This window comes from Mesoplodon bidens, assembly GCF_964165515.1.
Source record: "Mesoplodon bidens genome assembly, chromosome: X".
Taxonomy (NCBI): domain Eukaryota; kingdom Metazoa; phylum Chordata; class Mammalia; order Artiodactyla; family Ziphiidae; genus Mesoplodon; species Mesoplodon bidens.
In genome coordinates, this window is record NC_138163.1 from 76,481,295 (window position 1) to 76,493,596 (window position 12,302).

At 40.0% G+C, this 12,302-nt stretch overlaps 1 long non-coding RNA gene across 1 annotated transcript in view; it reads right to left on the reverse strand.

The window, feature by feature from the left end:
• The window catches only part of LOC308609205, a 61,261-nt gene extending 50,851 nt beyond the window's left edge, over positions 1-10,410 (reverse strand). The window contains exon 1 of the long non-coding RNA XR_014014278.1: positions 10,197-10,410. This is a non-coding gene — a long non-coding RNA (uncharacterized lncRNA). The remainder of the gene's footprint in view (positions 1-10,196) is intronic.
• Positions 10,411-12,302: the final 1,892 nt, after the last annotated feature.

The window sequence follows — 12,302 nt, forward strand, 5'->3', positions numbered from 1 at the left end:
TCAACATGCACACCCAATACTGAGTCTGATGGAAACGGCTGGATTAATCTGAAAAGCTTCATATCATAATTATAAGCCAAGTTCCTAAAAAGTGGGTAGAACTTGGGCAATATAAAAAGACACATATGGAGAACTAAAGCACCAGTTGAATAGAGAGGAAAAAGTCTTACATGGGAGCAGGAAAGCAGGTTTGCGAAGTCAGAATCGAGGGTGCAGGTAGGATTATAGCAGGAAATAATAATAACATAACTTTACATTCATATAGCTCATTTCTGTTTACAAAGAAATCCTTCAAAAATTATTTCATTGGAGGGACTCCCCTGGTGGTCCAGTGGTTAAGAATCTGCCTTCCAATGCAGGGGATGCAGGTTCAATCCCTGGTCGGGGAACTAAGACGCGACATGCCATGGGGCTACTGAGCCCGCGTGCCAAAACCAGAGAGCCCGTGTGCCACAACAACAGAGCCCACGTGTTCTGGAACCCATACACCACAACTAGAGAGAAGCCTGTGCACCGCAACAAAGAGCCCACATGCCACAACTAAGACCTGATGCAGCCAAAAAAATTTATATATATATATATATATATATATATATATATATATATATATACACGAATAGATTTTTTGAAGACAACAGGTATATTCATTAGGCAATTCATTAACTGGACATACATCTTTGGCATCAGACAGACTTGGACTTGAATCCAAATTCTGTTATTTATTAGCTCTGTGACCTCCAGCAAATTGTTTGATCTCTCTGACGCTCAGTTTCCTCATCAGAAAAATACAGATAACTCTTACTCGTGGGACTGTTAAAAGGAGTATATCAGATAACACATGTAAAGTGCTTGTCACATAATTCCATCTCCTCTTAACCTTATAAACATTGCCAAGTGCCCAGTATCTTTTTAGGTTCTGTGCTAGGCCCAGCTGGGGATACAAAGGTGAATGAATATGACATGGGCTCTGCTTTCAAGGGGCTCAGAGATGAAGGAAGGGAGTTCAGTGAAGATGTCACAGAAGAGATGCTTTAATTGTGTCTTCTTCCTTCCTTTAAAATATAAGGAAGGGGGGCTTCCCTGGTGGCGCAGTGGTTGAGAGTCCGTCTGCCGATGCAGGGGACACAGGTTTGTGCCCCAGTCTGGGAAGATCCCACAAAGCCGTGGGGCGGCTGGGCCCATGAGCCATGGCCGCTGAGCCTGTGTGTCCGGAGCCTGTGCTCTGCAACGGGAGAGGCCACAACAGTGAGAGGCCCGCGTACCACAAAAAAAAAAAATCTATCTATCTATCTATCTATCTATCTATCTATCTATCTATATATATATATGGAAGGGACTTCCTGGTGGTCCAGTGGGTAAGACTCCGCATGAACAATGCAGGTGGCCTCGGCTCGATCCCTGGTCAAGGAACTAGATCCCACATGCATGCCACAACTAAGAGTTTGCATGTCACAACTGAGAGTTCGCATGCCTCAACTAAGAAGTCCGCATGCCACAACTAAGAGTCCACATGTCACAACTAAGACCAGGTGCAGCCAAAATAAATAAATAATTTTTTAAAAAAAAATAAGAAATATCAACTGGATAAAAAGAGAAAATATAGACAAACAAATATAAAAATAAACAAATCAGTCCACCAACAAGAAACAACTAATGTTAAAAATTTGAGGTAGTGATGTATACGTGTGTGTACGTGTAAGTTTAGGAGGTTATGTGTATGTATATATAAGCACACATTTTAAAAATGACATGCTATTCTGTTTTATAACATGCTCCTTTTCATTCAACACTGATGAAAGAAATGTCCACATATCGAGGTATGGGGAAGTCATTCTGGCTTATATATGATTTAACTCGAATTTTATGCTAACTAAAACAGCCTGTTTGTGGCCTATCAAACATACATTGTACATCTGTTTTGATTATTAAAGAAAAGAGCACACTGACCGGAAGTAAAGAATGTCCATGTTAAAAATAAAGATTAAATGTCTCCCTTCCTGGACATCAATGCTGGTACTCATTCAATGATAAGCCTCCTTTCCAGGTGCCAATGCCATACTGACTAGTTGTGTACATGCTGATCTGTTCTGGTGTTTTGGGTTTTTTTTTTTTTTGAAACCTTGAAGGAATGTATCCCTGATTTGTTTGATGTTCCTTATTCTGACAAGATATAAAACCATGCTGAAAATGATGCTTCTCTGGAGCAGTTCCTCAGAGTTATCTGAGAGGCTGTCTCTGGGCCATAGCCCTCAGTTTGGATCAAATAAAACTCTATTCCTATTATAGAATGTTTATTGATTATTGATCAACAACACTATAATGAACATTTTTCTATGTCAGTAAATATTAATATATAATAATACCTAATACTTTTTACTATTTTAATCTTCATAACCCAATGGGATATGTACTATTATTCCCTCCATTTTACAGATAATGAAATTGAGACACAGAGAGGGAAAGAGACGTTCCCAGGGTCACACAGCTATTAAGGGACACAATCAAAATTCGAAGCCAAGCATAGTCTACAGTCTGTGCTTTTAATCACCAATACACGTGCCACAATTTTAAAAAGCCGAATACACTGTGGAAAACATTATCGAGGTGGCTCAAAAAACTAAAAATAGAACTACCATATGACCCAGCATATGACCATATGACCATATGACCCATTCCATTACTGGGTATATATCTACTAAGAACAAAAATACATTCGAAAAGATATATGCACCCCAAAGTCCACAGCACCATTATTTACAATTGCCAAAATATGAAAGCAACCTAAGTGTCCATCAACAGAGGAATGGATAAAGATGTGGTGTACACACACACACACGCACACACACACAAAATGGAACATTACTCAGCCATACAAAAGAATGAAATTTTGTCATTTGCAACAATATGGATGGACTTGGAGTGTATTATGCTTGGTGAAATAATCAGACAGAGAAAGACAAATACTGTATTATATCACTTATATGTGGAATCTAAAAAATACAACAAACTAGTGAATATAACAAAACAGAAAGAGACTCACAGATATAGAGAACAAACTAGTGGTTACCAGTGGGGAGAGGGAAGGGGGGAGGGACAACACAGAGGTAGGGGATTAAGAGCTACAAACTACTATGTATGAAATAAGCTACAAGGATATATTGTACAACTCAAGGAATATAGCCAAAACTTTATAATAACCATAAATGGAATATAACCTTTAAAAATTGTGAATCACTATATAGTACACACTGCTCTTAGGGCTTTACATGTATTAATCCATTGAAATCCCACCGTTATTGCTGCCATTTTTGAAATCTGAAGGAACTGAGGCACAAAAGGAAAGAGACCAGCTCAGGGTCATATAAGCAGTAAACAGAGGAGCTGGGGTTCTAACCCAGGCAGTATGGGTCTGAGGCCCCACTCTTAACCCTATATTATACTGCTTCCCCAAAACAGTAGATCACAATACAATGGTGACATTATGCCTTGAAAATATCAAGAGAATAATATCCAATAATCCAGAAAATGTAACCAGCAATATCCCAATTTATGCTTGCTTATTAACTTTTATTATATGTTCTCTTAGTACAGTTTAAGTTCTAAGCATGTTATAAATATCAAAGTCTGGCCAAGTTCAAAGATGTGTTTATTGTGAAGATGAAAAATACACAGAGTCCATTTCTTTTCCTGGAAGACTCTGAGAATACAAGTAAGACTAACACCATTTTAAGTATTAGGTCATTTAGCTTATCCTTAAAAAATGTAATTAGCTAAAAACAAAACTATGGTCTTTACTTTTGAACTTCGTTTGAAAGTACCAAGGAAATTTTAAGGTAATGATACTTTAATTTTTAATCATCAAATCAATTTGCTCATTCATACTTTCAAATAAGATAAATGAATGTTTCCCTCTTTAGGACAAACAAGGAACTTAATTCCAATAGACCTAATTTTGCTCAAATGTCTATGTATTTTTTTTTTTTTTTTGCAGTATGCGGGCCTCTCACTGTTGTGGCCCCTCCTGTTGTGGAGCACAGGCTCCAGATGTGCAGGCCCAGCGGCCATGGCTCACAGGCCCAGCCGCTCCATGACATGTGGGATCTTCCCGGACCGGGGCATGAACCCGTGTCCCCTGCATCGGCAGGCGGACTCTCAATCACTGAGCCACCAGGGAAGCCCTAAGTATTTTTTTAAAAAAATACAGTTCCTTTATGTTAGATAAGAGCATAGGTTCTGAAGCCTGACTGACTGGCTTTAAATCTCTGTTTAGCCACTTGCTAGGTCTAGGAATAAAATTTGGCCCTATGAAAGAATATGTCAACACTTACCAAACTGCAAACAATAGACAAAGTACCAGATTTTTTTTTTCATACCAGACAAAGGAACAGTTCCGGTCTCCTTTACTTATGTGCACCCCCCTCCAAAAAAAGTAAAATTCAAAATCCCATGACTTACCATTTGCCCTAAAGTTAAGAAACAGGAATTAACGGGTTAGTTTTATAATAAACACAGTGGACAAACTCTTAAGCAATCTTTTTTTTTATTGAGGTATAGTTGATTTACAATATTATATAGGTTTCAGGTGTTACAATTTTTAAAGGTTATATTCCCTTATAGTTATTATGAAATATTGGCTCTATTCCTTGAGTTGTACAAAATATCCTTCTAGCTTATTTATTTCATACATAGTAGTCTGTGGCTCTTAATCTCATACCCCTATCTTGCCCCTCCCCTCTTCCCTCTTCTCACTGGTAACCACTAGTTTGTTCTCTATGTCTGTGAGTCTGTTTGTTTTGTTATATTCACTAGTTTGTTTAATTTTTTGGATTCCATATATAAGTGATATCATACAGTATTTGTCTTTCTCTGTCTGACTTATTTCACTTAGCGTAATACCCTCCAAGTCCATCCGTGTTGTTGTGAATGGCAAAATTTTCATTCTTTTTTATGGCTGAGTAATATTCCATTGTACGTGTGTGTGTGCATGTGTGTGCATGAGTGTGTGTGTATATATCTAGATAAAGCAGCTGTCTGTATGTATCTATAGAGATATAGATACATACAGACAGCTGCTTTAAACATTCATCTGTTGATGGACACTTAGGTTGCTTCAATATCTCAGCAATTGTAAATAACGCTGTTATGAACATTGCAGTACATGTATCTTTTGGTTTTTTCAGGTATATACCCAGGAGTAGAACTGCTGGGTCATATGGTAGTTCTATTTTTAGTTTTCTGAGAAACCTCCATACTGTTCTCCACAGCGGCTGCACAAATTTACATTCCCACCAACAGTGTATGAGGGTTCCCTTTTCTCCACATCCTCATTAGGCAATCTGAATCATACCCTGACACTCAAGGTCAAATATTAATTTATTCCTTTATCCATCAGATGATGAATTTAAGGCTTTAAAACTCTCTGAAGGGGCTTCCCTGGTGGCACAGTGGTTGAGTCCACCTGCCGATGCAGGGGACACGGGTTCGTGCCCTGGTCTGGGAAGATCCCACATGCCACGGAGCGGCTAGGCCCGTGAGCCATGGCCGCTGAGCCTGCGCATCCAGAACCTGTGCTCCGCAGCGGGAGAGGCCACAACAGTGAGAGGCCCGCGTAACACACACACACAAAAAAACAAAAAACAAAAAAAACTCTCTGAAGGCTAGGAAGGTTTTTATGACTAAAATTAATCCTGTTATCACCTAGGTAGAAACAGATGAGTAAGACAAAATACTTCACTTTTGATGCACAATACTTAATGACACATGACACCAATCTGATTGTTAATACATAAAAAAGTACTTACCTTTGTGATTAGTACTTAATACCAAGATATTGTGGCTATAAATTTGAACTAAAAAGGGATATTTAGAACTAACAGTGAAGTGGTATAGTAAAATAAGAGAAAGCATTTATTGGCCAAAATGAAATTAGCTAATTCTATTAATTATAATAAAATTATAATTATATATATTAAATATATAATTATATATATATTTATATATATTATACTTATATATAATTATAATTATATATTAAACTTAATTATAATTATTGATAATTAATATAAAATTCAATTAATTAATTGAAATTAATAATAATTTAATTTTAATATTAGTGTTTTAAAATTATTAATATATTTACCAATAATCAATACAATATACTTTCTATTTTAATTTAATACTATTAGATTAATGATTAATTTAATAATTCAATTAGAATTCTTAGAGCAAATAACTTTATCATCACGAAAACATTAGACACCTTTTTTCCCTACCATTTTCAGTGCAAGGATCAACAAAGGAAGCTACGCATGGAAAAAAAAAAGAAATTATGCATGGAACTCTGTAACAACTAAGCTCTCTAAGCTTTTGTTAGCTCAAGGATCAACTCTTTTTTTTTTAATTTATTTTTTGGCTGTATTGGGTCTTCGTTGCTGCATGCAGGCTTTCTCTAGTTGTGGCAAGCGGGGGCTACTCTTCGTTGCAGTGCATGGGCTTCTCATCACAGTGGAGTCTCTTGTTGCAGAACACGGGCTTTAAGTGCGTGCACTTTAGTAGTTACAGCCCGTGGGCTCAGTAGTTGCGGCACGTGGGCTCTAGGGTGCACAGGCTCAGTAGTTGTGGCACACCAGCCTAGTTGCTCTGCGGCATGCGGGATATTCCCCTACCAGGGATCGAACCCATGTCCCCTGCATTGGCAGGCGGATTCTTAACCACTGTGCCACCTGGGAAGTCCAAGGATCAACTCTTAAGTATCCTCATGACCCCAGAGATCAGCTACAAATTTATCCTAAGTAGTCCTGAGAATTTTGTTTAGCGGGCTCTGCTGTGGAATTCTTCCTCTCTGTTCTTCAACCTCTGTTGACACTGTTTCCGGTCTTAACAGAAGCCCTTTTAATGTCCTCCTCTCCTGAGTGGTTGGTAGCACGCCTCAGGTGAACGTTCAAGAGATCAGGAACCATTTCTCCAAAATTACAAGAAATATACAGTGCTCTGCAAACTCAGGTGGGAGTAGGGGAAGGAAGTAATTCCAGTATTATTCGCTCCCTATCTGCTTTGGTTGTGACATCAAATGCACAAGCAGATCAGGAGCAATTACTAGAGCATAAAACAAAACACTTGAACTTTTTTACATACAAAATCAACTAAGGTAAATGGTCAGCCTAAAACAATTTCCCTAAGATGTGGAATAACCCATTTATTCCAATTAGTAAATTGTTAAAATGTTCTCCTGATTATAGGTCTGGAAAAGTGGACTTCTACACTAGAGAATTATAAAGTAAAAATAGGTAAAAAAAATTTAATCCTTCAGCCATAGCTGTATAATTATAAATATAGATGGAAAGCACAGGCCAAAGCACATCTAATTGGCTCATTTTATCCTCATTTCCTTCAAGGATAGAAGTATCTGTGAAAACTGATGTAATCTACCAATATCCCACACAAATTTGAGCCCACAAAGATGAGGAAATCAATTTTCTTTTTTAATTTATTTTTGGCTGCGTTCGGTCTTCGTTGCTGCACGCCAGCAGCTTTCTCTAGTTGCAGCGAGCAGGGGCTACTCTTCATTGTGGTGTGCCAGCTTCTCATTGCGGTGGCTTCTCTTGTTGCAGAACACAGGCTTTAGGCACACGGGCTTCAGCAGTTGTGGCACGTGGGCTCAGTAGTTGTGGCTCACGGGCTCTACAGCACAGGCTCCGTAGTTGTGGCTCACGGGCTGAGTTGCTCCTTGGCATGTGGGATCTTCCCGGACCAGGTCTCAAACCTGTGTCCCCTGCATTGGCAGGCAGATTCTTAACCACTGCACCACCAGGGAAGTCCCAGGAAATCAATTTTCTAATAGTGCTGGAGAAACTAGAAACATATTTATGAAACCAGAAACATCCTACCCTTTCATTTTAATGGAACACATTCTAAAAGTATTGTGACACTATTTCTGCCATACTATCTCAGCAAGTAAGTAAGCAAGTTATACCACGTGAAATCAACCTGAATACTGTGATTTATAAATGAAACACACGGTTGCTGGGACAATAGACTGAACTGAAATAGGCCAACTGTCGCCTGCCTCTCCCACCCCCCACCCTCACTGTGATTTATGTCCTAAGAAAGATTTCTGTTTAAAAACAAAACTGTAAAACATTTAAAAGCTGAACTTCCCTTTAACAAAGATAAGTAGAAGGAATTTTGAGACAAAACTCCCAAATATTATTCTCATTTATGCCAGTGCCTGTATCATCTCAGACAAACCTCTCCTCACAATTTACTCCCAACTGGCAAAAGAAAATTATTTTCACTCATTGGGATGTCAAAAGTCTTGATTAAAGTTTGCCAAGCATTTTTAAATATGTAGATAAAAGCAGTTATAATGAGGAATTTATAAAAAGGAATGTGTTGCCTTAGATCCCTCCCAGAAGTAAAGGTTGTGGTATGTTAGTTAGGGTTATTTTTGCTTGCTCTCTCACTCTCATTTTCAAACAAATTTTACCACTTCTGCGTGCATTTTTCAAAGAAAAACAACCTTCTGCATTAGAGACCAGGGGTATTAACCTATCCTTTGGAGGAATTAGTGTTTAATCTAACGCTACCTAAAGGTCAAGAATCAAGATCTTTCTAAGACTATGATTGTAAAAAAATAGTTTCTATCAGGTTAAGAAGGCCAGTAGAGAAATCATTTTGGAGGAGACAGGGAAATACAGAAATTCCTTGGGGAAAAACTGGAACGCCTTCTGACTTCAGACAGTGTTGTTATTCATTCCCAGCAATTTTTAAAAAAAGATTCCAAATTATATTTAAGACACGACACTCAGTCAGAATTAAAATATAGCAAGCTTTACTTTTTCTCTTTTACATTTGAGTTTACATCAGAATTAAATCTCACGCATTAACACTGCTTTTGTCACTTCATGGGTTTTCTTCCTATATATAAGCTTTTTTATTGGCTGGAGGGTAGTCAGATATGGTTGTAAGCTTACCAGTTTTGAATTCTATATTTTTTTTCTTTTAAACAGTGACATTTTGGAAGATGTGGCTGTGTTAAAGATGTTGATGTACAATGTATTGCTGGATGCATCTTTACAGCCCCCAAAGTCTTTGCTCACATTATTTCATGTACCTGGGCTGTCGTCCCCCTACCTCCATTCCTGCAAAGCTAAATCCTATCCATTTTTCAAGGCCCAGCTCAAAAGCTCCCTTCCCTACACTCTCATAACACTTTCTGTTTCTAATATACATTACTGAGATTAAAAGGGTGTATCTGTCTTTCCTACTACATTGTGAGACCCTTCAGTACAAAAAGGAAAAAACCCTCTCATGTCATGACTGTAGAAACAAGAAAGTTTGAAAGGTTAAAAAATAAAATCTCAGTTCAAAATATCCTTTAAAAAGGATGAGATAAGCAATGTAGTTATTCAGTAAGTGGGGCTGCTAGAATCCATTGCCTTCATAACTGAACTCGAATGCAAACTCTCTTGAGGCTGGGGACTTCATCTTATTTCTTGTGTATACCCCCTACCGCCCCCCACACCTCAATATCACCTAATTCAATGTTCTGCACATCTTAAGTCTCAATACAAAGTCATACCACTGTAGATGAAGAGGGTGTAATTAAAACAAAAACCAGATGCTGAATAATATTAACCTGCGAAACGATGAAAGAGTTGCCGGTGCTTAGGATAAATAACTTCAACGTCTACAACAAAAAGTGTCAAAGATGCCACAGGGTGCAACAAGGATGGAGAGTAACTTTACTGGGAAGGGGTCAGAATAAACAAAATGAAATGGAAACAAGAGTGCTCTCTCAGTTTACTTCATGCTCCCAGAGCGAGACAAGAAGCAAAATATCTAATTTCTTTACATTATTTCATTAATAATGGTCATCAGTCCATGTGACCTCCAAAACCGGGCACAGACCTTCCTGTACCTTCAATTAATTAGGTAACATGGGCTATGGATGATCAGGACACTTCCTCAGGAGGGGACAAGAAAGCGACAGGGGTCAGGACCCAATCTTCCCTCCTCTATCCCCTGTTAGAGGGGGTAAAACAAGAGTATAGTGAATACCTGAGTTGTGAAGCAGTGAGAGTTTGGAAACTCCCCCAGATTAAAATCACCTTCTCGCCACACTCGGTAGTAGAGACTGACTGTACAGAACACCCCTCCTGTAGAAGGGGACGACGGGAAGCCGACACAGGACTTACCTGTTTTTTCTGTCCTATGGTTAAACCTCCGGAGCTACGCAGCTGGTGGCGGCGACAAATCCAGGCGCGTAGGCTCCGATCTCACACACCAGGAGAAGTCACAGTAGCCGCGGCGGCGATGGCGGCGGCGGCGACCGCGACGGCCGCGGCGTCGCCAACTCCTCCCTCCGCTTCTTCCCCGAGCCGCCCGGCCGCCGCTTTTACCCGACCTTCCCCCCCCCCACTTCCGGGTGATGCCCCGGCCGGAAGCAGCCGGCGAGGCGGTGGGGGACGCGTCACGTGAAAGGGGAAACGCCCAGACTAGAGTCAAGCTTCTCCCGCTCCCTGCTATGCCCGGCCTGACACACAGCCGCCAGCGAAAGTCTTCCTTTTTGGCGCTGTAGAGAGTCCTCTTCCCCGCTCACCAAAGACAAAAAAAAAAAAAAAAAAAAAAAAAAAAAAAAAAACACACACCAGAATCTGCAGTTTCCTAACCTGAAGCCAAGAAGTACCTTAGACCTACTTATAAATCTTCTTCTGGGTAGTTCAGCCTCTCACAGCATGACATTAACGTGCTCCTGTTAGACTGTGTAGCCTGACTCCAGATGAATTTACCCTCATCCCTCAATTGAAAAATGATCTCTGCGCGCTCTCCGGTGAGGTCGTGGGAAACCGCGCTCATTCGCGCAAAATGGAATTCGCTTTGCTTCACTTCCGTGTTTCTCCAACAGAAAGGTGAACAGATGTGCATCAAAAGTTTTTTTTAAAAATCGGTGGCTGAGGCTTGGAGGAGTGACATTAGATTCTGAGTGAGAATACCACACTTAGGTAAACTTGGAAGGCCCAGGAGGCTAAAGCTTTTCTGCAAAACAGATGTGAGGGACACTGAGGGGTCTGTCCCAGCTCAGCATCCAGCCGACAAATCTTGTCAGTGGATTCTGCCCTGCTGTCCACCGTGCCAATGCAGTCAGTCAAGCTGGGCGGCGGAGCCTTGGGTTTTGCTTTCCCAAAGAATTGGTTCGTCTTAGGCGGCCACGGAGAAAACCCAAACACTAGAGCAAAACCAGAAACGGAAGCAGAGCACACCATTTCCTTTTGAGGAAACTAGTGAACTTACATGATTGTTAGCATTCAAGGAAAAGCTACTTTATTCCCTGGCAGATTGTACAGCAGATGTCTAGAACTTATTCATCTTGCATAACTGAAACCTTATACCCATTGGTTAGCAACTCCCCATTTCCCCCTACCCTCTGCCCCGGGCAACCACCATTCTATTCTCCGCTTCTATGAGTTTGACTATTTTAGATACCTCATCTAAGTAGAACCATGCAGTATATGTCATTCTATGACTAGCTTATTTCAGTTAGCATAATGTTCTAAAAGTTCATCTATGTTGCCACATACTGCAGGATTTCCTTCTTTTTTAAGGCTGAATAACATTGCTCTGTATGTATATACGTATTCGTTAGCCATTTGTCTGATGGACATTTAGGTGCTTTCCACATCCCAGCTGTTATGAATAGTGCTGCTGTGATCATGGGAGTGCTAATGTCTCTTCAGTTCTTTTGGATAAGTACCCATAAGTGGGATTGCTGAATCATATGGTAGCTCTATTTTTAATTTCTTGAAGAACTTCCATACTGTTTTCCTTAGCAGCTGCACCCACAGTGTACAAGAGTACCAATTTCTCCACATCTTTGCCAACACTTGCTTTTTTGTTGTTGTTGTTGTTCATAACCATTCTAACATGTTTGAGGTGATATTGTGGTTTTGATTTGCATTTACCTGATGATTAGTGATGCTGATTATCTTTTTATATATGTTTGCCATTTGTATATCTTTAAGAAATATCTAATCAAGTCCTTAGCCCATTTTTTTTTTCTGGCTGCATTGGGTCTTTGTTGCTGTGCGTGGGCTTTCCCTAGTTGTGGCGAGCAGGGCCTACTCTTTGTTGAGGTGCGCAGGCTTCTCATTGCGCGGGCTTCTCTTGTTGCGGAGCACGGGCTCTAGGCATGCGGGCTCAGTAGTTGTGGCACATGGGCTTAGTTGCTCCGCTGCATGTGGGATCTCCCCAGACGAGGGCTCGAACCCATGTCCCCTACATTGGCAGGCAGATTCCTAACCACT